This window comes from Trachypithecus francoisi, unplaced genomic scaffold (assembly GCF_009764315.1).
Source record: "Trachypithecus francoisi isolate TF-2019V2 unplaced genomic scaffold, Tfra_2.0 Lachesis_group14, whole genome shotgun sequence".
Lineage (NCBI taxonomy): Eukaryota > Metazoa > Chordata > Mammalia > Primates > Cercopithecidae > Trachypithecus > Trachypithecus francoisi.
In genome coordinates, this window is record NW_022681459.1 from 7316134 (window position 1) to 7342105 (window position 25972).

The window sequence follows — 25972 nt, forward strand, 5'->3', positions numbered from 1 at the left end:
ACATAGTCAATCTCTGTGTGGCAGGTAGAAGCTTAGCCCTTTTACACAAGTCTACTTAAAAGGCTCCCTTACAGATTCATTTACATATATATATATATATATATATTTTAATGTGAAAGAAAATCACAAATGGTTCTGGAAGTTCTGGGACTTGTCTTCTGCAGCAAATACAATGCTTTTCTAAGACTACCAAGAGATGAGAAGAGTGCCTATAATTCTAGTATTATATAAACATTTGATATACTAAGGAATTTCCATTTAAAAAAACACAGAACCATTTCAACACCCTATCAAATTAGAAAACCTTATGAAAACAGTTACTACATAAAAATAATGCATGGGAGTGAAGAAGTTCCACTCACCACCTAGAATGGATAAATTCGTATTTATGTAAAGATATGATGCAAAGTTAAAAAATAATAATCATGTATTTTGGCTGTTGGATCTGACTTAAATGTGACATAATTGGGATTGAATTGATGCAGAGAATGAGTTTGTGGTTGCCATAAGCAGTAGTAACATTCATTTTTTTTGTTGTTTTTTTTTTGAGAAAGGTCTTTCTCTGTCTCCCAGACTGGAGTACAGTGGCACAATCACAGCTCACTGTGGCCTCAACCCTCCCTGGTAGCTGCCAAGGGTAAACTTCCCTTTCACCTTCTGAATCGTTGCAAAAAATCAGTTCACAAAGGCAGATTAATAGAAGAAAAGGCATTCAAATGTATTAGCGTGTCTGGAAATTAGAGAGTGATTTCCCCACCATGCAATAGGGAACAAATTGTTATATATTGTTATATAGCCTCCTTCTTAGAGAATAAGAGATGGGGAAGTATGGATGATTTTAGGGGGTAGTAAATAATTTTGGGGGTAATTCAATGGGCTTAAACAACATAGAGTGGTGTGGGATAAAGTCTGTTGAGCCCCTGAGCAGACAATGGTTTGTAACAAAAATCTGTCCAGGTGTGTTGACAGACTTCAGTCTTTCTTCCCACCATATGATTTCAGTTCATGAAAATTCAGGGAAGACACCAGAGGTAATTGTTTTCTTATTCTGTAAGTCCAAACTTTAGATAGATAAGAGAACTTCAGAACAATTTGATCCTGTGACTTGGGAGACACAGAAGATTGAGAGCCAGGAAGTGTGGTGTGGTCAGAGAGATCTTGAATCTTTTTTAGTTCAGCATGTCAAATAACCCTATTTTGGAGTATTGGTTTTGGAGCCCCAACACTAAAAATGGCAACATATTTGAAAACAGGGTCTTTGCTTTCCTCTTCAAATATAATTAGTTAAGGATCTCAAGATGATATCATACTGGCTTTAGGGTTATCCCTGAAGTCAAAGGTTGCTGTTAACCACCAGATGCCAGGAGAGAGAGAGGCTTGGAATGGTTTCTCCCTCAGAGCATCCAAAAGGAACCAACCTTGCCAACAATTTACTTTCAGACTTCCAGCCTTCTGAACTGTGAGAAAATACACTTCCTTTTTCTTAAGCCATCTAGTTTGTGGTAATGTTTTGATGGAAGCCCTAGGAAACTAATACAGCATGTAAGTAAGGTGAAAGCTAATAAGAACTATATTAGTCTGTTCTCATGCTGCTATAAAGAACTGCCCAAGGCTGGATAATTTATTTAAAAAAAGATGTTTAATTGGTTCACAGTTCCATATTGTTAGGGAGGCCTCAGGAAACTTACAATCATGGTCAATGGTATAGGAGAAGCAGGCACCTTCTTCACAGGGTAGCAGAATGGAGTGGTTGTCAAGGGAAGTGGAAAGCCCCTTATAAAACCATCAGATCTCTTGACAACTCACTATCACAAGAACAGCATGGATGATTCTGACAATTCTGATACAATTATCTCCACCTGGTCCTGCCCTTGACACACAGGGATTATTGGAACTACAATTCAAGATGAGATTTGGGTGGGGACACGGCCAAACAATATCAAGAACAAATTAAAGAACATAGGTCATTATAAAGAAATAAATTTAAATATTACAAAAATAGAGTTGTCTATAATGAACATCAAAATCCATGATTTAATAAGGCAGTAGTGTTTTATTTGTGTTTATTTTATATTTTTAAGTATTCAACACTAGGATTATATTTTTTAATTAAGGTTTTTATGTGCAAGAACTATATGTTATTCCAAGCATAATCTATGATGTTCATTGATATATTTTCATAGGTCTGTAGAATTTTTGAGCAATAAGGCACTTTGTAGTTATCTATTCTGAACTCTTAATTTTGGAGAAAGTTCTGTGACTTATTTCAAAATCATGCATCTAGACAGTTACAGTACCTGGTTATGAACCCTTACCCTCAATTTCCAGTCCCATAACCACATTATCAATTAAAATAAGCCTGAAAAATTATTAAAGTCAAGTTAGTAAGTAATAACTCTGGTTCTGTTTCTATTTATATACTAGGAAAGAGCATTTTTTTTTTTTTACTTTGGGAAAAATAAGGTTCATTGGATATTTTTAAATTTCAGTGTGTATTTGTCTAGTCTCATGCTACTAATAAAGACATAACTGATACTGGGTAATTTATAGAGGAAAGAGGTTTAATTGACTCACAGTTCAGCATTGCTGGAGAAGGCTCGGGAAATTTATAATCATGGTGGAAGGGGAAGCAAACACATCCTTCTTCACAAGGCAGCAGCAAGGAAAAGTGCAGGGTGAAATGGGGTTGGGGGAAGCCCCTTATAAAACCATCAGACCTTGTGAGAACTTACTCACTATCACAAGAAAATGATAGAGGTAACCATGTCCATGATTCAATTACCTCCCACTGGATCCCTCCCACAACAATGGGGATTATGGGAACTAAAATTCAAAGATAAGATTTAGGTGGGGACACAGCTCGATAATATCACAGTGTTTTGTTGCTTTTTCTCTCTTTTTTTTTTTTCCTCTCTCTCTCGCCTTCTTTCTGTCTTCCATTTAAATTTTTTTTTTCTTTCTACTTCACAGGAACAGCATTTTCCATATATTTTTTAGGACTGTCGAGACTATTATGTTAGTTTGCCTGCTCAGTGGCCCCTTAATCAAAGAGATTTAGACAGAATAAAGAAACATCAGGAGGTAGTAAAATTACAGGCACAACAACAGATTAGATGGCTACCAATGAGCATGGAGTCTGAACTACACTAGATGTTTTTGCAACCTGATAGACAGTAGTCTGAAGAGGCACAACATCTCAGTTCTACAGACAAAACACTATGGACATTACCACAGGTTTCCATTATCACTCTATATAAGTCCATTCTCAGGCTGCTGATAAAGACATACCCGAGACTGGGTGATTTATAAAGAAAAAAAGGTTTAATGCACTCACAGTTCCACGTGGCTGGGGAGGCCTCACAATCATGGTGGAAGGAGAAAGGCATGTCTTACATGGCAAGAAATAATGAGAACAAAGAGAAACAGTTTCCCTTTATAAAACCATTTGATCTCATGAGACTTATTCACTACCATGAGAGCAGTATGGAGGAAACCTCCCCCATGATTCAGTTGTCTCTTACTGGGTCCCTCCAACAACACATGGGAATTATGGGAGCTACAATTCAAGATGAGATTTGGGTGGGGACACAGCCAAACCATATCTCACTCAAATTGAAAACATGTATATATCAATTTTCTAGAGAATTGGTTTTTGTAATGGCTATGCAAAATATGCTCTGCTAATTAAGTTTAAATAGGCCCAACCAAATGTGATTCTGCCCTCCTCCCTCAACCCCATCAGTAAAGAAAAGGAAAGATATTGACAGTCTTCACTGATATGTAATTTTTATGTATTTTTATCTAGGAGAATATGCATTCTTTTTGTAGTAATTCTTTTTTGTTGTTAGTTTTTATTTCATGATCATAAAATTAACTCTATAATCCAGCTAAGCATGGAAGGGAACAAGAGAAACATGGAACACAAGGGAACTGCAGCAAGAGCACAAAGATGATGGGATATTGCGAGCGAGTGGGGTGTAGGAGTGCTCTCCTGAGCAACAGAAGGAATGGTCTAGTGATGAAGATAAAACACAAGTCAAACTTATTAGAGTTGTTCACAGTCAGAAATGGTGATCTTCTTGCTGGTTTTGCCATTCCTGGACCCAAAGCACTCCATAGCTTCTACAATACTCATGCCTTCTTTCACCTTGCCAAAGACCACATGCATGCCATCCAACCATTCAGTCATGACAGTGCAGATGAAAAACTGGGAACCATTTGTGTTGGATCCAGCACATTTTCCATGGACAAGATGCCAGGACCTGTGTACTTTAGTATGAAGTTCTCATCATCAAATTTCTCCCCATAGATGGACTTGCCACCAGTGCCATTATGCTGTGTGAAGTCACCACCCTGACACATAAACCCAGGAATAATTCTGTGAAAGCAGGAACCCTTATAACCAAATCCTTTCTCTCCAATGCTCAGAGCACAAAAATTTTCTGCTATCTTTGGAATCTTGTCTGCAAGCAGCTCAAAGGAGACACGTCCCAAGCGCTCGCCATCCACGGTGATGTCTAAGAACATGGTGGAGTTGTCCGTGGCTGATAATACTGGGCTCCTGGCAGTGGTGGCATCTGGAAAGCCATAGTAGTTCTTTTAATTTGTTGGCAATAATTAAGTAAAGTTAAATTGGGCATCACTTATGTTTTATATGAGAAAACAGAAGCAAAGTTAGGAAGGTCATTTACTTTATTTTTTAAAGATTTTCTAGCCACCATATTCATGGATTGTTTGCTGTTAATTCAGTCTAAAATATGCTTTGTAGCTTTTTTATTCACCATATTACACAGAAATTACATTGACTGCTGTTTCAAATTAATCACTAAGATTTTAGAAAACAGATTGTTGTATGAACAATATTCACATTTAATATTTTAGATAAGCCTCATTTTGTCTAACAGCTGATAAGCAGGAAAGTTATAATTAGAATATTACAAAATATGGTCTTAAAATTCAGGTTGAGCTGTCCTTTGAATTCTTCTCCACAATATCTCCATACATTCATTAACTTCAGATATAATTGGAAGGCACATAATTAATGCAATGGTTCTGAATGTTTATCAAATTACCACCAATCATCACAGTTTCTTGATGATGCTCGGCAACACGGTGCATGGACATCAATAAAATTCTAATTATGAATTACTAATTGTAATGACTCCACCAGGCCTACAAAACAGCATCACTGTTTAAATTAAATTAAGTTCATTTTATTGACTTAATTATTGAAGGATGAGCTGTTTCAAGCAGTAAAATTTTGAACTGACATTTTAAATGATTTCTACTGTTATAATGAATGTCAGTTCTTCTGAAAGAGGGTACAACAAACAGAAAGATGCTGAGGATAATAAGTCACATGAATTAACACATGCTTGCTTATCAGATGCCGTGAGGAGAAAGGAGTGTTAAAATATATTCATCCATTTTTATTTTAGCTGTTCATTTTAAAAACAAGAAACATAAAATTATAGAAACAATCACCTATCATGGATTTCTAGACAAACCTGTTTTACATTCCATGAATGTAAATACACATAAAATTTATTAAAACAACAACAAAGACCACCACCCATTCTCTATTGTTTTCATGTACAGCACTGTTATGCTGAATCTGCGTCTCTCCAAGTTCGAATTCCTCTGCTCTCCATCAGCGAGGTGATCATTCTCTAGGAAGTCTTTTCATATCATAAACTCTAGAAGAGTAATCTTTTAATCAGTTAAATTATGAATTTAAGGAACAACTCAAAATTAATTAATTCCAGACCTCATCACATTGAAACTTGCCTCAGAAACACAGGCAAACCCAAATTGTTTCCAACTTCAAACTATTAGTTGGAAACACATGTTGTTTAGGTATACCAAAATTAACGTCTTAATTATATTTTTCACATTCTTTCTGACAAGTGAGCACATTTGCCATAGAAGATATTGCCTGTATTAAAAATACCTTCTGTCTGATATTCACATACTCAGCTCTCTTCAGAGGTGATTTATTCATGTGCTCTCCGGCTATGAAGCTTTGGGTAAAAATAAGAACAAAACAAACAAACAAACAAGAAATAACTTCAGTACTGATCAGCCTTCATGGTTTTATTCGTGGCAGTTTTACCACTATGAAATTTAAGCAAATATTTTCTAGACCTTGTAAAGTTGAAAAAGGCCTCCTAGTTTATATGAAAGATGCTAATGCCCTCCTTCCTCATCTGAACAGTTTTCACTTTGCAACAAAGCTACCGTATTTACCGCCTGTATATGTTCTTAGTGGTAAAATCAGTCTAAGAATAACAATGTTTTATCTTTCAGATTGAAGTAATCTACTCCTAAAGCTGAACCCATTAGAATTCTGGATCATAATCTTGGTGATTTCTTAAAGCTTCATTGCAAATTTTCCAAGGCAGCAATTTTGACTATAATAAATGCCAGCTGCTATCGTCTTTAAACGCATAAAATACTTCAACTTCTCAAATAGCATATGTCTTTTAAAATCTACATTACCCTATTTGCTAATTTGTTACTTCTCTCTTTTGTTGCATCATCTTGAGAGAGGGAGGGAGCTCAAATATCCCAAACACAACTGATATCATCATCCTCTGACCCTGCTTTTTCTTTTCTCCTTTGTTCACAGAAGGCAATGGATAAACCCGTGCCTATATCACAATTCCAAAGTAGCCAACCAATCATTGACTCTCGTGGTTCTCTCAGCAAGTATCATTTCTTACCAGTCCTTGTACTGCTAAGCTTCTAGCTATTATTTCTTCTGATTTTTTCCTTACAAAAGAGGATATAGTGGCATTTATGTGAAGACTATTTCATGAAAGTTTACCTTGGTGCAAGTGATAAGAGCTATTAAACCCATCTTTTGACCAGATATTCTATTCTGCCTTAGAAAACCCAATACTAATCCAAGAAAGACATGGAAACATGAAATTCACACTTATTTCCAAGAGCTGAAATTGCTATGAGTTTTCAGAATATCACAGCCCATTTGGAAAGATAGGGTTTTCTTGAAGCTTTCTTGAACCTGGAGAGCTTTTGGGATAGTACTTTCCAAGGAGTCCATGATATTTCTTTATTTATTTTAGGATAGCTTTGGTGCTCTCTCTGAGGGTGACTTAGGGTGAGTGGTGCTCTCTCTAAGGGTGGCTTAGGGTAAGATGGCCTAAAAATTCCCCTTAGCTTGACTGAACTTTATGCAGGCTTCTTTTTGTCTCTAGATAACTGACCTCCCTCTCACTCTGGATCACGTGGGCTAACCACAGAGGATCCTGTCCTTCCTTCCCCCTATCCCTTACAGAACGCAGGTTACACAATCACAGAGCAAAACATTCCAAGCAAAAGGCCCTAATCACAAACTTAATGTATAATTTAATGTACTTGACACACTCCATTAATCAACCTCCCTGCAACATCCTTTGTTACTTTTCCACTAACTCACCACAGCCCTTAAAAACCCTACCATTCTTTGTTACAGCAGAGGTAAGTTCAGACTTAATTATTGTCTCTCTCCCCATTGCAATGGTCTTGAATAAAATAATAATTACCTGTTTAACATTGTCTGATGAAATTTTTCTTGACAACCATGAATAAAGGCAGTGATGTTACCATACCTGTTGCATGCAATGCTTGAACAATGATGTTCAATATGAGAATTTGAGTGACACCTTGTCTGTGACCACTTCAATAAATATGAACAGTGGTGGCTTCTTTGGAATAATTTTAATTCACTTTAACAAATAATTGGAAGCTGTATTAATTGTTGGTATTAAAAGACAGAGCCTGAGAAATATATTAAAGGATAATGGAAAAGAGCCAGAAAGTAATAAATTTGCCAATTAATAGAAATTATCTTTATTAAGCTCTTACAGGACTCTTTAAAAGTGTTGAAGTGGGAGCTGCAACAATGGACATGCCCATCAAATAGAATGTCCTGCTGTAACTCTTATTTACTAACCTCTGCAGTTAATATCAATTACTACATGGCATCAACCCAGCTCTGCATTATATTGTTGACAATACGACACCTGTATTCTAGTTATTTTTAAAGTTAGAGACATGTCCAATGTGTCCTTTCAACAAACCACTATACTCTGTGTGGACATGCTCCCCCTGGCCTACTCTCTATAGTGTTTATAAAATAGGCTTACAACTGAGATTTATTTTTCTCTGTTCAAATGAAAGACATGTTGTGTTCTGATTTTAATACTAAAGAAGACTTTGGCTCCATTCACTCTGCAAATGATGCCCCCAGGGTAGATGAGGAAGAATCTTCAATCAGTGTATGCAGTTTTGTATTTGCTTATTTATTTTACTTTCACTGGTGTCCGTAACTCCTGGCACTATTAGAATATTCAATCATAATTTAGTCCAAAGTGCTATAAAAATAATTTTCTCTTAATTACACTATGTCCTTTTATCTGCACATTAGTTTTAAAAAATAACTCAATGTATTCCTCTTACGGTTATTCTAAACAACAATATGGCTTTTTGAGTCTTTGGCAAGTCAACGCATATTTTCTAAAGAAATCCTAATGTAATTATTATTTCAAATGTGAGTATAATATCTTCCACAGAAACCCAGGAAATAACTGGAATAAAATATTAATGAGAAAATCTCAACAAAAGTACACACTAAAATATTCTAATAAATAAAATATAATCAAATTATCAAACTGGACAGTCTTGACTCCAGAGTCCTTGCTCTTAATTATTTTGTTCAGAACATACGTTAAGAAAACGGGCTTTCCTTCAAAAAACCTCACAGATGGGCCGGGCGCGGTGGCTCAAGCCTGAAATCCCAGCACTTTGGGAGGCCGAGGCGGGCGGATCACAAGGTCGGGAGATGGAGACCATCCTGGCTAATACAGTGAAATCCCGTCTCTACTAAAAATACAAAAAATTAGTCGGGCCTCGTGGCGGCGCCTGTAGTCCCAGCTACTCCGGAGGCCGAGGCAGGAGAATGGCGGGAACCCGGGAGGTGGAGCTTGCAGTGAGCCGAGATCGCGCCACTGCACTCCAGTCTGGGCGACAGAGTGAGACTCCGTCTCAAACAACAACAACCAAACTCACAGATAGGTAGATAATAAAGATAATGCTTGGTAACGATGAATGGTGGTACATGATTATGCGACATTTACATTTGGTAAGCCTATTATGGGTTAACTAACAGCAATAATAATATCAAAACTAATAATAGTTCTGGAAATAGTAAAAGCTAACATGTGATTAGCACTAATCATGTGCTGGGGCTTTTTCTAAGCACCTTCCCTGAAGTATTTTTATGTAATTTTATTTAATCCTTTTTAAAGGCTACGTGAGATTTACAGATGAAAAAAATGGAAAAAAAAGATACGTCGTTTGTCCAAGGTCACATTTGTAAGTAAGTGAGAAGACATCTCCTATATTTTCCATTCATTATTATTACTTTTTTTTTTTTTTTTTTTTTTTTGAGACGGAGTCTCGCTCTGTTGCCCAGGCTGGAGTGCAGTGGCCGGATCTCAGCTCACTGCAAGCTCCGCCTCCCGGGTTCCCGCCATTCTCCTGCCTCAGCCTCCCGAGTAGCTGGGACTACAGGCGCCCACCACCTCGCCCGGCTAGTTTTTTTTGTATTTTTTAGTAGAGACGGGGTTTCACGGTGTTAGCCAGGATGGTCTCGATCTCCTGACCTAGTGATCTGCCCGTCTCGGCCTCCCAAAGTGCTGGGATTACAGGCTTGAGCCACCGCGCCCGGCCTATTATTACTTTTTTACAGAATATTGATCTTAGCTTGGGGAAAATTTATACCGCACTTTTGTTTCTTTTCCAAGAGTTCCTAATTTTGTGTACAGCCGCCCTTATGTGTGTGTCTTTAAGAATCATCTCTAGTAAGGTAAAACAAGAATTAACTTATTGAATTCTAAGAAAATACGCTATTGTCAAAAGTTTAAGGAGATTCTTCCTAACAATCTTCTCACACACACACACACACACACACACACACACACACACACAGAGAATACACACCACAGCAACACAAACACACAGACGTTTGGGACTCTTACATCTCCACACTTATAGATTGTTATTATTTTTACTTTTAAAAGCATTTTTAATATGTAGCACCAAACACAGTGTCATTAAACACATTTTCTGGATTGGAAAATTGAACTAAAGCCTAGGCGTATTTCACTCAGACTAGAATATCATCAATGACCCAATGAATTGTGTGTTTGTGCCACTCATCACTTACCATTTTCCTTTAAGTGTTTTAGAATTCACTCTGAAAATACACAGGTGTTGTATGCTACAGTTATTTCTTCAACAGATAAGTTTTTATCTTGATCCAACACATTTTGGGTTTTGTTTTAGTTTTAGTTTTTGCTGTCTTGTATAATTTTGGTAAAGGAGTTACCATGAGAATTCATTGGAGATTTTTTTTTCTTTTCAAAATTGTTGCAGGCTAGGTTCTCTCATGCTGATTTATGTTAGTTTTCTCGTATTAGAAGAGAAGCATAACAGATGTGTTTTGAATTGTATCTTCCCTGCTATCTAGAAATGCTTTTGCAGCTTAAAGGGGAGTAATAGCTCCCCCTTTCACATTATCTATTAAGTCTCTTTTGTGGCTGTTAACAGGTATTGTAAAGGCACAGACTTTGATGCACCATATTAGGGCTAACCTCTCAGAAGCAGAGTTTTTTTTTTTTTTTTTTTCAAGAAAACACTGTTTGAAAAGGCAAAGAAATATAGCTTCAGTCAAAATGGCTTGATAAAGAGCCTATGATTTTCCTTTTAGTGAAATAGTCTGAAAATCTTAGAAAATCACATTCTGAATGTCTGACTGGTTATGTTACTATTTATGTCACTCTAATGAAAGAGACCTATACGAATATTTACTACTCTCTCTACCAAATTAAATCAACCAGACCTCATTAGCTCCATATATCTAGAGAAATATCAAGGAAGTATATGTGTACACACACGTGCACACACATGCACATACACATATTTAACTTTTATTTTAGGTTCAGGCATACATGTGAAAGTTTGTTACATAGGAAAACTCACGTCATAGGGGTTTGTTATACTGGTTATTTCATCACTCAGGAATTAAGCCCAGTACCCAATAGTTATATTTTCTGCTCCTCTCCCTCCTCCTACCCTCCACCCTCAAGTACTCAAGGAGACCCCGGTGTCTGTGACTTTATGTTCATATGTTCTCACAATTTATCTCCCACTTTTAAGTGAGAACAATGAGAGCAAGTGCATTTTATCAAAATTAAGACCAAAACATCTTGTTTTAAAGTATATGCAAATAGTTACTGGCATTAATTACGATTAGACCTAAGTGGAATCTTTTTATAATTTTGTGTCTTGTTTTAATTTGCATTGCCACTTTCAAAATAATGGTTATTCTCCAAATTGTCTGGTCTGATAGCAAAGCTCTTTCTTCTATACTCAAGATTAGCAAATAGAGAATATCCTGCAATACAAAATGTGTTACTTCATCTTAGGTTCTCAACTTCGTACAATCTTGTCACCCTTGTAAAGTGAGAGAGCTGTTAACAGCAGTGGTCTAAGATATGCTGACTGAAATTAAACTTCATTTTCAAGTACATTTCACAGCACTTTGTGGTGACAGGTCCTTTCTTATTTGATGTGCTCGGAGACTGCCAGACAGGCCAAAATGGTGAAAGTTCATTATCATTTGGATAAAACTTCCTTAATTATTAAACAAAGTGAACAATATCTAGAAATTTATGGCAAGAAGGGAGAGGAAACGAACAATTAAGAACTCTAAATAGAAGAATCTAATGTGGAGTTTTAATTTGACAGCAACAAATGACAGGCCAACGTTTTCAATTAACGAATAATTAGTTACAACAATTCTTTTCTTATAGTGTTTGTTTTGGTTGTTCTTACTTGATTGGAAACATGAACCTAATAATTATATAAAAATTAAGAACACCTGAAAATATACACTTCTATTTCACAGGCAGATTGTAGAATTGCTGTACATACAGGGTTTCAAAAATATATTGCATAGACGGGTATGGTGGCTCACTCCTGTAATCCCAGCACTTTGGGTGGCCGAGGTAGGTGGATCACCTGAGGTCAGGAGTTCGAGACCAGCCTGACCAACATGGTGAAACCTCGTCTCTATTAAAAACACAAAGGTTAACTGGGCGTGGTGATGGGCACCTGTACTCCCAGCTACTCAGGAGGCTGAGGCAGGAGAATTGCTTGAACCCAGGTTTGGATGTTGCAGTGAGCCGAGACTGTATTGCATACAAGCTAATCCCTTTATAGCTTCTCATTGAATATTCTTCATATTCTTGCCCAATTTATGTCCCATTAAAAAAATGTCTTGGCCGGGCGCAGTGGCTCAAGCCTGTAATCCCAGCACTTTGGGAGGCCGAGACGGGGGATCACGAGGTCAGGAGATCGAGACCATCCTGGCTAACATGGTGAAACCCCGTCTCTGCTAAAAAATACAAAAAACTAGCCGGGCGAGGTGGCGGGCGCCTGTAGTCCCAGCTACTCGGGAGGCTGAGGCAGGAGAATGGCGTAAACCCAGGAGGCGGAGCTTGCAGTGAGCTGAGATCCGGCCACTGCACTCCAGCCTGGGTGACAGAGCGAGACTCTGTCTCAAAAAAAAAAAAAAAAAAGTCTTAAAATCCTTCGAGGTTGCCATGTAGATTTATAATATGAGCTTACATGTGTTAGAAAGTGATTATTTTGTTTGTTTTGTTTTGGTTTGATTGACAGTCATGCAGAGTATTCTGTGTATGAAATACCTTTTACAAATTGAGGCTTACTAAGAAATAATAGAATCTTAGCACAATAGGCTTGGAATACATATTTACCTTTCCTTCAAGGTCAGTTTTCTCAAGGCCTTACTAACAAGTGAGATTCAACGTACAATTGCATAGACAGAAACTGATCTGTCCTTTTTTGTGAAATTTCATTATTCAATATTTGAACAGATAGAAATGCACGTGAAATAAATATCAAAAGGCACCAACAGGGCTATATCAACATGCTGGACTCTCTTCGTCAGTATCCCACAGCTGCTAGATTCTAATATCATAGATAAATTTTATTATCAATTCCTCTCTATTTTTCCTGAGATATAATATGCTTTTATAAACATATGCCTAAGCACTATAATATTTAATGCTTTTTAAGTATCATAGCTTAGATATAATATATTATCAGCATGTAGACAGCTCTGTCATTTATTTTAAATGAAGCTTAGTATTTCATTGAAAGAATAAACTTTAATGTGTTCTATCAATCTTTATAAATAAGCATTTAAATATATTTGCTTCAGGAGGCTGAAGCAGGAGAATTACTTGAACTCAGGAGTTTGAGAGTAGCCTGGGCAACATAAAAAGACTCTCTATAAATAAGATAAAATAATATGAAATATTTTCCCCCAAGTTTTCCTTTTACAGACAAAATCGCAGTGGATATCTACATCAGTTTGGGTTCTACCAGAACCTGATAAAAAGACTAGGGTACAAATAATTTATTTGGTAGTCATCTCAGAATCACATGAAAGGGATTGAGGAAGACACACGGGGAAAAGAGAGAATCTAATAAGGAGTGCAGTTTCAAGACACTTACCACTGTGAGAAACTGAAGCGCAGTGTTGCTGGGGGACTCTGGCAGACAGGGTAGAACATGCCTTGGAGTTATTCCAACTCAGTGGCCAGGAAGCTAAGCATTTCTCCAATAATTCCCTATCCAGTTCATCATTAATTAAAGGTGGCCTACAGGGGGTTCTCTCTCTAGTAGTTTCGGATTTCTTTGTGTATGGTCTGACCATGCTCTCATAGCCAGAAAAAAATCCTCAGACATAAAATGCAGACTTTCACATGAAGTAGCCTTCTTCTTGTAAAGATGTAGAGAGAATATAAATAGGGAAATTGAAGCTATCATTTACATTATCCTTATTGATATGTCTTATTGTACAGGGGTAGGGCATGTCCATTTTTGGTTTTGCAAATGACCCTATGTACTCCCACCAGCAATATGTGATTCTTTCCATTCACTTTTCCAATCACAGAAATTTAATCAATTTCTTGATATTTGTTAATCTAATAACTGAAACAAATGTTCTTTTACTTTAGTTTCAATTTTCACTAATTTCATTAAGGTTGACATCAAGCTATTTCTTTTTTAATAGTCTGAGTCACTTTGTTTTCTTTGCTTTTTTTTTGTTTTGAGATGGAGTTTTGCTCTTGTTGCCCAGGCTGGAGTGCAATGGCGCGATCTCTGCTCACCGCAACCTCCGCCTCCCAGGTTCAAGAGATTCCCCTGCCTCAGCCTCCCAAGTAGCTGAGATTACACGCATGTGCCACCACATCCAGCTGATTTTTGTATTTTTAGTAGAGATGGTGTTTCTCCATGTTGGTCAGGCTGGTCTCGAACTCCTGACCTCAGGTGATCCACCTGCCTCGGCCTCCCAAAGTGCTGGGATTACAGGTATGAGCCACTGCGCCCAGCTGGAAGTCCGAGTCACTTTTTTTTTCATGAACTGTCTGTTCGCGTACGTGACAATTTAAAAAATCAGATTGTTGGTCTATTCCTTACAATTTTTACAAGCTTCTCACATATTGAATAAATAAAATACTTATAATATAAAAAGAATTATAGTTAACTAGCATCATTCAAGTGTTTCAGGTGTTTAAGACTGCAGAAAAAGAGCATGGATTTTCACAAACTGATTGGTACGTGGATATTATTCAGCTCAGAGGAGAAATTTTCAAATTTGTAATATAGAAAGTCCTATCAGTTTACATTATCTCCAGCAACTTGCATGATTTAAAAAAATTATTTCATACTATTTTCCATGCCCTAAGTTTTTAAATCTTATTTTTAATGGACACGTAATAATATGTACATATTTATGGGATACATAGTGATATCTTCATTCCATGTATATATGCATAGCGATTAGATCAGAGTAATTACCATATCCATCATCGAATTGTACACTTAATCGTCTCAAACATTTATCATTTATTTGTGTTGGGAACATTTAATATCCTCCTGCTAGCTGTTTGAAACTATATATCATTGGTAACTGTAGTCATATAACAGTGCTATGAAAATTAGAACTTATTTCTCCTATCTAGCTGTAACAGATCTTTCCCTATCCCCTTTTCCCCAATCTTTCTGGACTCTAGCATATTGTGTTTTACTTTTACTTCTACACAATCAACTTTGTTTAACTTCCACATGAGTGAGAACATGCAGTGTTCATTGTGTTCCTGGCTTTTGTATTTAACACAATGGCCTCCAGCTCCATTTCTGTTATCTCAAATGATCGAATTTTGTTTTTGTGGCTACATAATATTCCAATGTGGTGTATATGCCACATATATTTCACTTATTGTTGGATCCCTATGCTGATTCCATATCTCAGATATTGTGAATAGTGCTGCAGTAAACCCTGAGGTGCAGGAGTCTCTTTGATGTACTGATTTCCTTTTCTTTGAACAGATGTTCAGTACTTTGGTAATGGGTGGTATGGTAGTTCTATTGGTATCTGGCAGAGGAGCCTCCATACTTTTCACCATAGTGTCTGTATTAGTTTACATTTCCACCCATAGTGTGTAAGAGTTCCCTATTCTCCACATCGTCACTAGCATTTGAAATTTTTTGTCTTTTTGATGGTATCAATCTTAATTGGGGTGGGATGATAGCTCACTGCAGTTTTGATTTCCATGTCTCTGAAGATTGGTGAAGTTGAGTATTTTTTAAATACATTTGTTGGTCATTAGTATGTCTTCTTTTGAGAAATGTCTGTTCAGATCACTTGCCTTTTTTTTAATTGGATGTCTGGTTTGTTTATATTTTCTTTTTTGAGAAGATTGAGTTCCTTGTATGTTCAGGATATTAAATTCTATCAGATAAATAGTCTGCAAATATTTTATCCCATTCTGTAAATTGTCATTTTACTCAGTTGATTGTTTTCTGTGCTTTACAGAAGCTTGTTAGTTTGATAAAATCCCATTTGTTTAATTTTGCTTTTTTTTTTTTTTTTTTTTTTGAGACGGAGTCTTGCTCTTTCGTCTGGGCTGGAGTGCAGTGGCCGGATCTCAGCTCACTGCAAGCTCCGCCTCCCGGGTTTACGCCATTCTCCTGCCTCAGCCTCCGGAGTAGCTGGGACTACAGGCGCCCACCACCTCGCCCGGCTAGTTTTTTGTATTTTTAGTAGAGACGGGGTTTCATCGTGTTAGCCAGGATGGTCTCGATCTCCTGACCTCGTGATCCGCCCATCTCGGCCTCCCAAAGTGCTGGGATTACAGGCTTGAGCCACCGCGCCCGGCTAATTTTGCTTTTGTTGCCTGTGCTTTTGAGGTCTTATTCATAAAATATTTCCCCAGACTGATGTCTTGAAGCCCTAATTTTTAATATCAGAAATATCTGACAATTTAATAGTGTGCTTACTATTACAATAAAGTGGTACTAAAAAATAAATATTGTTGCAGAACAATGCAATACAAAAGAAGCAGAGAGAATAAATAGAGGTTTATGGCCTGCAAAAACCTTAGAAGACTCTGTGGAAACAGTAAGAATTCAACCAAAACTTGAAAGGAATAAAATTTAAATGAGGAAAAAAAAGTATTTAGAGCTTGTCTGTTTTAAGAATGGCATAAGAGAAATCATGACTGTAGGGATAAGTATGTTGTACTAGTGAGAAGACCAGTCGGGCATCTATTAAAAATATTGATGAATGATAATGAATTCTGAAGACCTTGAATATATTAATGCTTTGGGCAGTAGAAGGTCATTGGAGATTCTTGAATTTGCAGGAGAAAGGTGTTTTAAAGGATATTCTCCAATGCTAACCTGGGATATCAATATGATTTGTATTGAAAGCAGGTGAAATAGTAAACAGAGACACCAGATAAAATAATGTATCATAAAATATCTACTTAAAAGAATTACTAAAGAACCAGGTGTGGTGGTACATGCCTGTAGTCCCAGCTACTTGGGAGGCTGAGGCAGGAGAACTGTTTTAACTCAGAAGTTCAAGTCCAGCCTGGGCAACATAGTGAGACTTTATCTCTTAAAAACTCTTTTTTAATCCAGTCTGTCACAGATGGACATTTGGGTTGATTCCAAGTCTTTGCTATTGTGAATAGTGCCGCAATAAACATACGTGTGCATGTGTCTTTATAGCAGCATGATTTATAATCCTTTGGGTATATACCCAGTAGTGGGATGGCTGGGTCATATGGTACATCTAGTTCTAGATCCTTGAGGAATTGCCATACTGTTTTCCATAATGGTTGAACTAGTTTACAATCCCACCAACAGTGTAAAAGTGTTCCTATTTCTCCACATCCTCTCCAGCACCTGTTGTTGCCTGAGTTTTTAATGATTGCCATTCTAACTGGTGTGAGATGGTATCTCACTGTCGTTTTGATTTGCATTTCTCTGATGTGGCACATATACACCATGGAATATTATGCAGCCATAAAAAAGGATGAGTTTGCGTCCTTTGTAGGGACATGGATGCAGCTGGAAATCATCATTCTTAGCAAACTATCACAAGAACAGAAAACTAAACACCGCATGTTCTCACTCATAGGTGGGAACTGAACAATGAGATCACTTGGACTCGGGAAGGGAAACATCACACATCGGGGCCTATCATGGGGAGGGGGAAGGGGGGAGGGGGGAGGGGGGAGGGGGGGAGGAGGGAGGGATTGCATTGGGAGTTATACCTGATATAAATGACGAATTGATGGGTGCTGACGAGTTGATGGGTGCAGCACACCAACATGGCACAAGTATACATATGTAACAAACCTGCACGTTATGCACATGTACCCTAGAACTTAAAGTATAATTAAAAACAAACAAACAAAAAAAACACCTCTTTTTTAAGTAAATAAAGTCCTATGTCACTTAATTGTAAACTTAAAAATTGTAAAGATGGTAAATGTTATATGTATTTTACCTTAATTAAAAAATTGGCTGGGCATGGTGACTCAGGCCTATAATACCAGCACTTTGGGAGGCTGAGGTGGGCGGATCACCTGAGGTCAGGAGCCTGGCCAATATGGCAAAACCCTGTCTCTACTAAAAATACAAAAACTTGCTGATGTGGTGGCACACACCTGTAATCACAGCTACTCCGGAGGCTGAGTCAGGAGAATCACTTGAATCCCGGAGGCGGAGGTTGCAGTGAGCTGAGATTGCACCACTGTACCCCAGCCTCGGTGACAAAATGAGACTCTGTCTCAAAAAAAAAAAAAAAAAAATCCACAAAAATTAAAAATAAATGAATAAATAAAATACCTCAAGATAGTGAAAAGAAAAAAGACTTGGTAAAATTTGAGTGGCTCCATGATATGCGTATAAAACAATAAACTGAATGTCTTTAAAATACACATTTCAGAATGATCAGAAAAGATCACATCTTGAGATTATCATTGTATAATTATTATATTTAAACTTTCCGTCAAAAACTCAAGGATTATTCTAAGAGTATAATTATAGAAAAGCATTAAATATGTATTTGTTAGCCCCTTAATACTCCGATATCTCATTGTAAGTGTAAAACACTGTCAAAATTTGATACTCAAACTGAGATTTAGTACCTGTATGCTGGTTTGTTCATGCAGATAAAAAAATGTATTCTGTAAAACTTTATAATATGGATTTTGAGAAGTTTGGTTTTCTAACCTAATTTTGCCTCTACAACATTCAGTCTGCAGTAGAATTTTGGGATGATTTCAGTAACCTCTTTCTCATCAGAGAATGAAATATTCAGTCAACTAGAACATTAAAAGAAACTACTGTGCTCTTCCTCTAATGAGAGGAAGAACTTCGACCACTCTGGTTTGAGCTTGATTAATGAACAGATCCCCTTTTTCTTACTGGAGTATCTGTGATTGACCCTAACTTTTCTTGCCCTAATACAAAATCATGGAGATGTGATATTCGGAGCATCCCAATTTGCTGTCTCATTAATTATCATTTTTATTTGATGGCTTCCTAGGCACTGGTGCCTCTGCTTCTTTCATCAATACTACTGTCTCTTTGACTTGGTCTTGGTGTTGGCCACTTGAAATTTTGTAGCACATAAGTGTTGATGAAAGCTCATGGACATAAATCATTTCATCAGAACTGCTGTAATCAGATATTCAGCATCAGTTTTCTCTTTGTGAAGAACTAATGGGTTTGGTAACAAAGTGGTTATGAAAGCAATGGAATGAGATTTGCAGTTTATTTTTCTCATTTAGCCCAATGCTTTTCTTTAAAGTATGTGTCGTTATTAAAAGACAGTGATCAATATAAAATTATGTTTATCATAACATTGAATATGTATACTCAAAGTTCTATTGATGATGTAGTAATTTGTTCTAAAGTTAACTTTATGTTTGAGAAAAATGGCAAGAATATTTATTTATTTCAAGATAATAACACATTATCAACTGGAATAAATAAATAAATATTACAAAACCACCAGAAGTCATAGAAAATTGAACAGTTGTAGGGGATTAGTTGAATATCAAATAAGAACCAAGAACTTTGACACAATTACTTTCAGTGTGGCAAAGATTGCTAGCTAACCATCAATGCCATTTTTCTTCATTTTGGGCACACAGACTATATTTTACATCCTCTCTTACAGTTAAGAGGAGCAATATGGTTAATTTCTAGCCAATTACTTCTAGCACCAGCCGCTTCCATGTGGTGTTAAGCCTTTCAATGCAGACGGCAAGAATCGAGGCTTGCGAGCCTCCACCTAGATTTCCGAAGATGTATGGAAAAGCCTGAATGTCCAGGCGGAATCCTAGAGAACATCTATCAGGGCAGTGCAGAGGGGAAATGTGTGCTTGGAGCCCCCACACAAAGTCCCCACTGAGGCACTGCCTAGTGGAGCTATGAGAAGAAGGTCACTGTCCTGCAGACTCCAAAATGATAGATCCACCAGCAGCTTTCACCCTGCACCTTACACCAAAAAACTTCCCACAAACTATAATTCACCTCCACCCCCACTTTGTGACCTTGGAAGCCAGGTTTTATAGATGAGGGGACTGATAATACAGAGGGTGAACACAAGCCTTAACTTGCCACTTGAAGTCAATCTGCCTGTCATTTATGCATATTAATTTTGAGCTTTCCATGAGTGAGAGTTTACACTGTTTTAAACCATTGGGATTTTGCAATTTATGTGTTAGAACAACTAGTTTAATCTTAATTAAAATACTTAGAAAGAGTTCTTAGAAAAGCTATCTTAATATAGTTAGGCTGCTTTAACAAAATACTTTAGAAGGGGTAATTTTTCCGTAATAGAAATGTATTTCTTCAGTTCTGGAGGTTGGGACGTCCAAGAACAAGGCGCTAGTATATTTGGTGTCTGGTGAGGGCTTGATCCCTGCTTCATAGATGACACCTCTTGCTTCATCCTCACATGACAGAAGGATGAACTGCTCCTCAGTTCCTCTTTTATAAAGTTGTTAATCCCATTCATGAGAGCTTCACTCCCATGACTTAATCACTTCCTCAAAGCCGCACCTCTTAATACTATCATATTGGTGATTAAATTTCACATGAAATTTGAGAAGGTACATTCAGACCATAGCAAAGCAGAAAAATGGAGACAGACTTCAAAAGTGACTAAAGTTGCATTTTCCATCCACCTGGAAAATAGGTGGTATGGTTTGAATTTGTGTCCCTATTCAAATTTCATGTTGAATTATAATCTCCATTGTTGGAAGTGAGGCCTGGTGGGAAGTGACTGGATCATGGAGATGGGTTTCTCCCTTTGGTGCTGTTCTCATAATAAAGTTCTCATGAGATCTGGATGTTTAAAAGTGTGTGGCACCTCCTGCCTCACCCTCCCTTCCTCCTGCTCTGGCCATGTGAAGACGTCCGCTCCTGCTTTGCCTTCCACCATGAGTAAAATCTCTCTGAGACACCCTGAGTCATGCTTCCTGTATAGCCTGTGGAGCTGTGAGCCAACTAATCCTCTTTTTTTTTTTATCATGTACCCGGTCTAAAGAGTCTCTTCATAGCAACAGAAAAACAGACTAATACAGAAAATTGGTATCAAGAGTGAGGTATTGCTATAAAGATACTTGAAAATGTGGAAGCAGCTTTGGAATTTTGTAGCCGGCAAAGGTGGGAAGAATGTGGATGGCTCAGAAGAAGACAGGAAGATAACAAAACATTTGGAAGTTCCTAGAGAATTGTTACATTGTTGTGACCAAAATACTGACAGTGATATGGACAGCGAAGGCCAGGCTGAGGAGGAGGTCTCAGGTGGAAATGAGATACTTATTGGGAACTGGAGAAAGGTCATTTTTGTTATGCATTAGCAAAGATCCTGCAGCATTGTGCCTCTACTCTGAGGATCTGTGAAACTTTGAATGAGAGAGTGAAGATTTAGGGTATCTGGTGAAGAAATTTCTAAGCAGCTAAGTGTTTAAGATGTACCATCTTGAAAAGCCTGCTTTCATGAGTGGAATTCAAACTGGCTGCAGAAATTTGCATAAGAGGAGACAAATGCTCATAACCAAGAAAATGGGAAAAAAGCATCCAAGGCATTTCAGAGACCTTAGTTGCAGTCCCTCCCATCACAGGCCCAGATACCTAAGAGGGAAGAAGGTTTCATGGGGCAGGCCCAGAGCCCCACTGCCCTGCACATCCCTGGCTTACCATTGCTTGCATCCCAGCTGCTACAGCTCCAACTATGGATTGAAAGGGCCCCAGATACAGCTCAGGCCACTGCTTCAGAGTGTGCAAGCCATAAGCATTGGTGGCTTCCATGTGGTATTAAGCCTGTCAATGCACAGAGTGCAAGAATTGAGATTTGAGAGCCTCTGCCTAGATTTCAGAGGATGTATGAGAAAACCTGGATGTCCTGGTGGAATCATGGAGAACATCTACTATGACAGTACAGAGGGGAAGTATGGGATTGGAGCCCCAACACAGAGTCTCCACTGAGGCACTACGCTAGTGGAGCTATGAGAGGAGGGCCACTGATATGGTCTGGTTCTGTGTCCCTACCCAAATTTCATTTTGAATTGTCATCCAAAATATAATCCCCATGTTTTGGGGGAGGGACCTAGTGGAAGGTGATTAGATTATGGGGTAGCTCCCCCATGCTGTTCTCCTGATAGTTTGAGAGTTCTCATGAGATCTGATGGTTTTTTAAGGGGCTTTTCCCAACTTTACTCTGTATTTCTCTCTCCCCTGCTGTCATGTGAAGAAGGATGTGTTTGTTTCCCCTTCTGCCCTGATTGTAAGTTTCCTGAGGCCTCCCTAGCCATGTGGAACTGTGAACTAATTAAAACTCTTTCCTTTATAAATTACCCAGTCTTGGAGAGTTGATAGCAGTGTGAGAATGAACTAATACAGCCACCATCTTTCAGGATCCCAAATGGTAAATCCTCTGGCAGCTCACATCTTGCACCTGGAAAGGCTGCAAGCACTCAATGCCAGTCCTTGAAAGTAGCCAAGGGGGCTAAGCCCTTTAGAGCCACAGGGGCAGAGCTGTCCAAGGCCTTGGAAGCCCACCCCTCACATCAGTATGCCCTGGAGGTGAGACATGGGCTCAAAGAATATTACGTTAGAGCTTTAAAATGTAATGACTGCCCTGCTGGGTTTTGGACTTGCATGGGGTCTATTGCCCTTTTATTTTTTTGACTGAGTTCTCCGTTTTGGAACAGGAGTATTTACCCAGTGCCTGAACTCCCATTTTATCTTCCAAGCCACTAAATTGCTTTTTATCCTACAGGCCGTATGCAGAAGGGACTTGCCTTGTCTCAGATGAGACTTTAGATTTTGGATCTTGGAGTTAATGTTGGAATGAGTTAATACTTTGGGAAACTATTGGGAAGGCATGATTGTATTTTGCACTGTAAAAATGTCATGAGATTTGGAGGGGCCAGGGGCAGAATGATACGGTTTGCATTTTTGACCTCGCTCAAATCTCATGTTGAATTGTAATCTCCAATGTTGGAGGAGGAGCCTAGTGAGAGATGATGGGATCATGGGGTTGGATTTCTCCCTTTGGTGCTTTTCTAGAGGCAGAGTTCTCATGAGATCTGGTTTAAAAATGTGTGGCACCTCCCCGCTTCCCTCTCTTCCTCTTGCCCTGGCCATGTGAAGACGCCTGCTCTCGCTTTGCCTTCTGCCATGAGTGAAATTTCCCTGAAGCTTCCTGATCTGTGGTTCCTGCACAGCCTGCATAGCCATGAGCCAATTAAATCCTTTTTCTTATGAATTACCTAGTCTCAGGGATTGCTTTATAGCAAAGCAAGAATGAAATAATGCAATAGGTAACTTTCAAAAGGAAAATTTAGTTAAATTTTAGAACTAAAGTGTTACTGAACATATGAGTTTAAGAAAACAGATTTATTGAATTCACTTTCTAGAGCAATGTCCTTCCTTACTTTTGACTGTGTTCCACTCTGGGTCACTACTTAAGAAGAAAAAAAAGGAAGAAAGGAAGAGAGGAAGGAAAGGAAGGAGAAAAGGAGGGAAATACAGAGATAGTAAAAAAAAAAAAGAAGAAGAAGAAGAACAAAAAAGAATGAAAAAAGAAGGAAGATTGTGAAATTAAGAAAAACTACAACTTTATTTTTCCTTTCATCCTTTTGATCATCATTTATAAGGCTCTTATATGGGAAAATAAATTAGTTAAGACAAGTCTCCATTCTCAAGTTGCTTATACTGAATGTTTGATATTTTTCTTACTTTTTAAATATAAATTTTATAGTTTATAGTCTTCATGCCTCTATATATGAAATCAAAACTTGAGAGGTTCAGTTGAAGTGAGAAATAGCAAATTCTCTTCACTACATTAGGTAGATAAATGCCAAAATTTCAGGTAAAGATGGCATAGTAAACAAATCTATTTATTCTCATATCCTTTTGGATCCCAGAGAAAAAGACAGTCTAGAGATACAGTTCTTTTAAAAACATAATATCATAAGGACAGGCAACATTAGAAAGAAAAAAGCACAACCTTGAACTTTGAGAACAGATGGAGGGTTAGTAAAGTCAGAGCATGCAAGATTCACGAGTGTGTAACCAGTGCAGTCACAGAGATCCCACACATAAAGGTGCCCAGCAGTTGGCTTACTGGTTTGTTGTTGTTGTCTTAAAATTCTTAATGATTGGCCGGGCGCGGTGGCTCAAGCCTGTAATCCCAGCACTTTGGGAGGCCGAGACGGGCGGATCACGAGGTCAGGAGATCGAAACCGTTCTGGCTAACATGGTGAAACCCCGTCTCTACTAAAAAATACAAAAAAACTAGCTGGGCGAGGTGGCGGGCGCCTGTAGTCCCAGCTACTCGGGAGGCTGAGGCAGGAGAATGGCGTAAGCCCGGAAGGCGCAGCTTGCAGTGAGCTGAGATCCGGCCACTGCACTCCAGCCTGGGCGACAGAGCCAGACTCCGTCTCAAAAAAAAAAAAAAAAAAAAATTCTTAATGATTTTTGAATAAGAGTGTCACATTTTCATTTTGCATTGTGTCCTGAAAATTATGAAATTGTAACTTATCATATAATCTGGCAAATCTAGGAAAATTGAATTATGTACCAAAATTGCAGACTGTGTGAAACACGTAGAAGAATTTTGCATAACCCCAAGGGTTGAGGCATTAGGGTCCACAGAGATCCCAGATTAGTGGGTGGTTGGTATAAAATGATGAAAACGTATAGAAAGCGTGTTAAAGAAACCACCCGAACTCTGATTTCCCTCTTCCACCCAATGAAGAGAGCTGCTTCTGTAGACTGACTCTTTCTAACGTAGGAAATGATTGTGGTAATATTTTCTGGAGAGTAAAAAATAACAAGGTTTGATGACTGAGAAAACTAGCAAGTTAGTGGATAGAAGGTAGAAGTATCATACTCCAAGGGTGGGTATGTCAGTTATCCATTTATTGCCTTCAGCTCTAAATTTATACTTCATGGCCTATTCTGTGATAGTGGAGCTGAATCCTGTAAACATTTGTCCTTTGTAGTAGGCACAATGTTAGAGTTCAGCAATAGAGGCTGCTAGAGATTACACTGGAGCTAAAAAGAGCTTTCTTTCCTGGTTCTGATGAACTTCAATTTGATTTTTTTCCCATAGCTATAAGCAGCTCACAAGGGAGACATCTGGTGATACTCACCCTCGAGCAAATTTTAGCAGCATCACAGTGGATGGCTTCTTAGGACATTTCAGTATCACCTTCTTATCTGGATTTCTAGTAAATCTACCACAGTGGTCCCCAGAAATCATTTTTGCTGCTTCACTCTCCTGCACCTTAGAGAAGTACTTCTTTCTAGCTTGTCCAAGCCTTAGTATCCTCCCATCTCTAGCCCGAATGGGTATTCTTGCTAGTTTGGCCTGTGGTTCCCTGACCACCAGCCTCAACTACCTACACCTCACAGGTGTGTTTTCTGTTCACCCAGCAACTGTGAACTAGCTCTGGCCCAGGGAAACCCAGCTTCTTCAGTGATACCGGAACTCCAGCCTTGATGAGAGGGCCTGTCTTCCAAGTTTGTTCGTTTCTTGGGAACAAGATATACTATTTAGAAGTTTCCACCAAGGTGTATTCTTTGGAATTTGCCAGCAAGATATATTCTTTAGAATCTGCTTTCCCTCTTTATGCTTAACAATCTGTTATAGTCCATATTTTTTATATACATATTCCCTGTTCAAATTACCATGTGGTTTCCATCTCCTAATTAGACCTTTATTGAAACAATAAGATTAATTTAGACCAAATAGCTTTATTTTACCAATAATATTTAAAACTCTTCATTTGTCAAAGTCACATTAACTAAAAGGCATTAATTACAGTTTTTATTTTTGATATGGTTCAGCCGTCCCCACCCAAATCTTATCTTGAATTGTAGCTCCCATAATTCCCATGTGCTATGGGAGGGACTAGGTGGGAAATAACTGAATCATGGAGGTGGTTCCCCCATAATGTTCTCATCGTAGTGAATATATCTCATGAGATTTGATGGT

At 38.1% G+C, this 25972-nt stretch overlaps 1 pseudogene; it reads right to left on the bottom strand.

Moving 5' to 3' along the window:
- Positions 1-4045: 4045 nt before the first annotated feature.
- On the bottom strand, positions 4046-25237 carry LOC117096744 (annotated as a pseudogene).
- Positions 25238-25972: the final 735 nt, after the last annotated feature.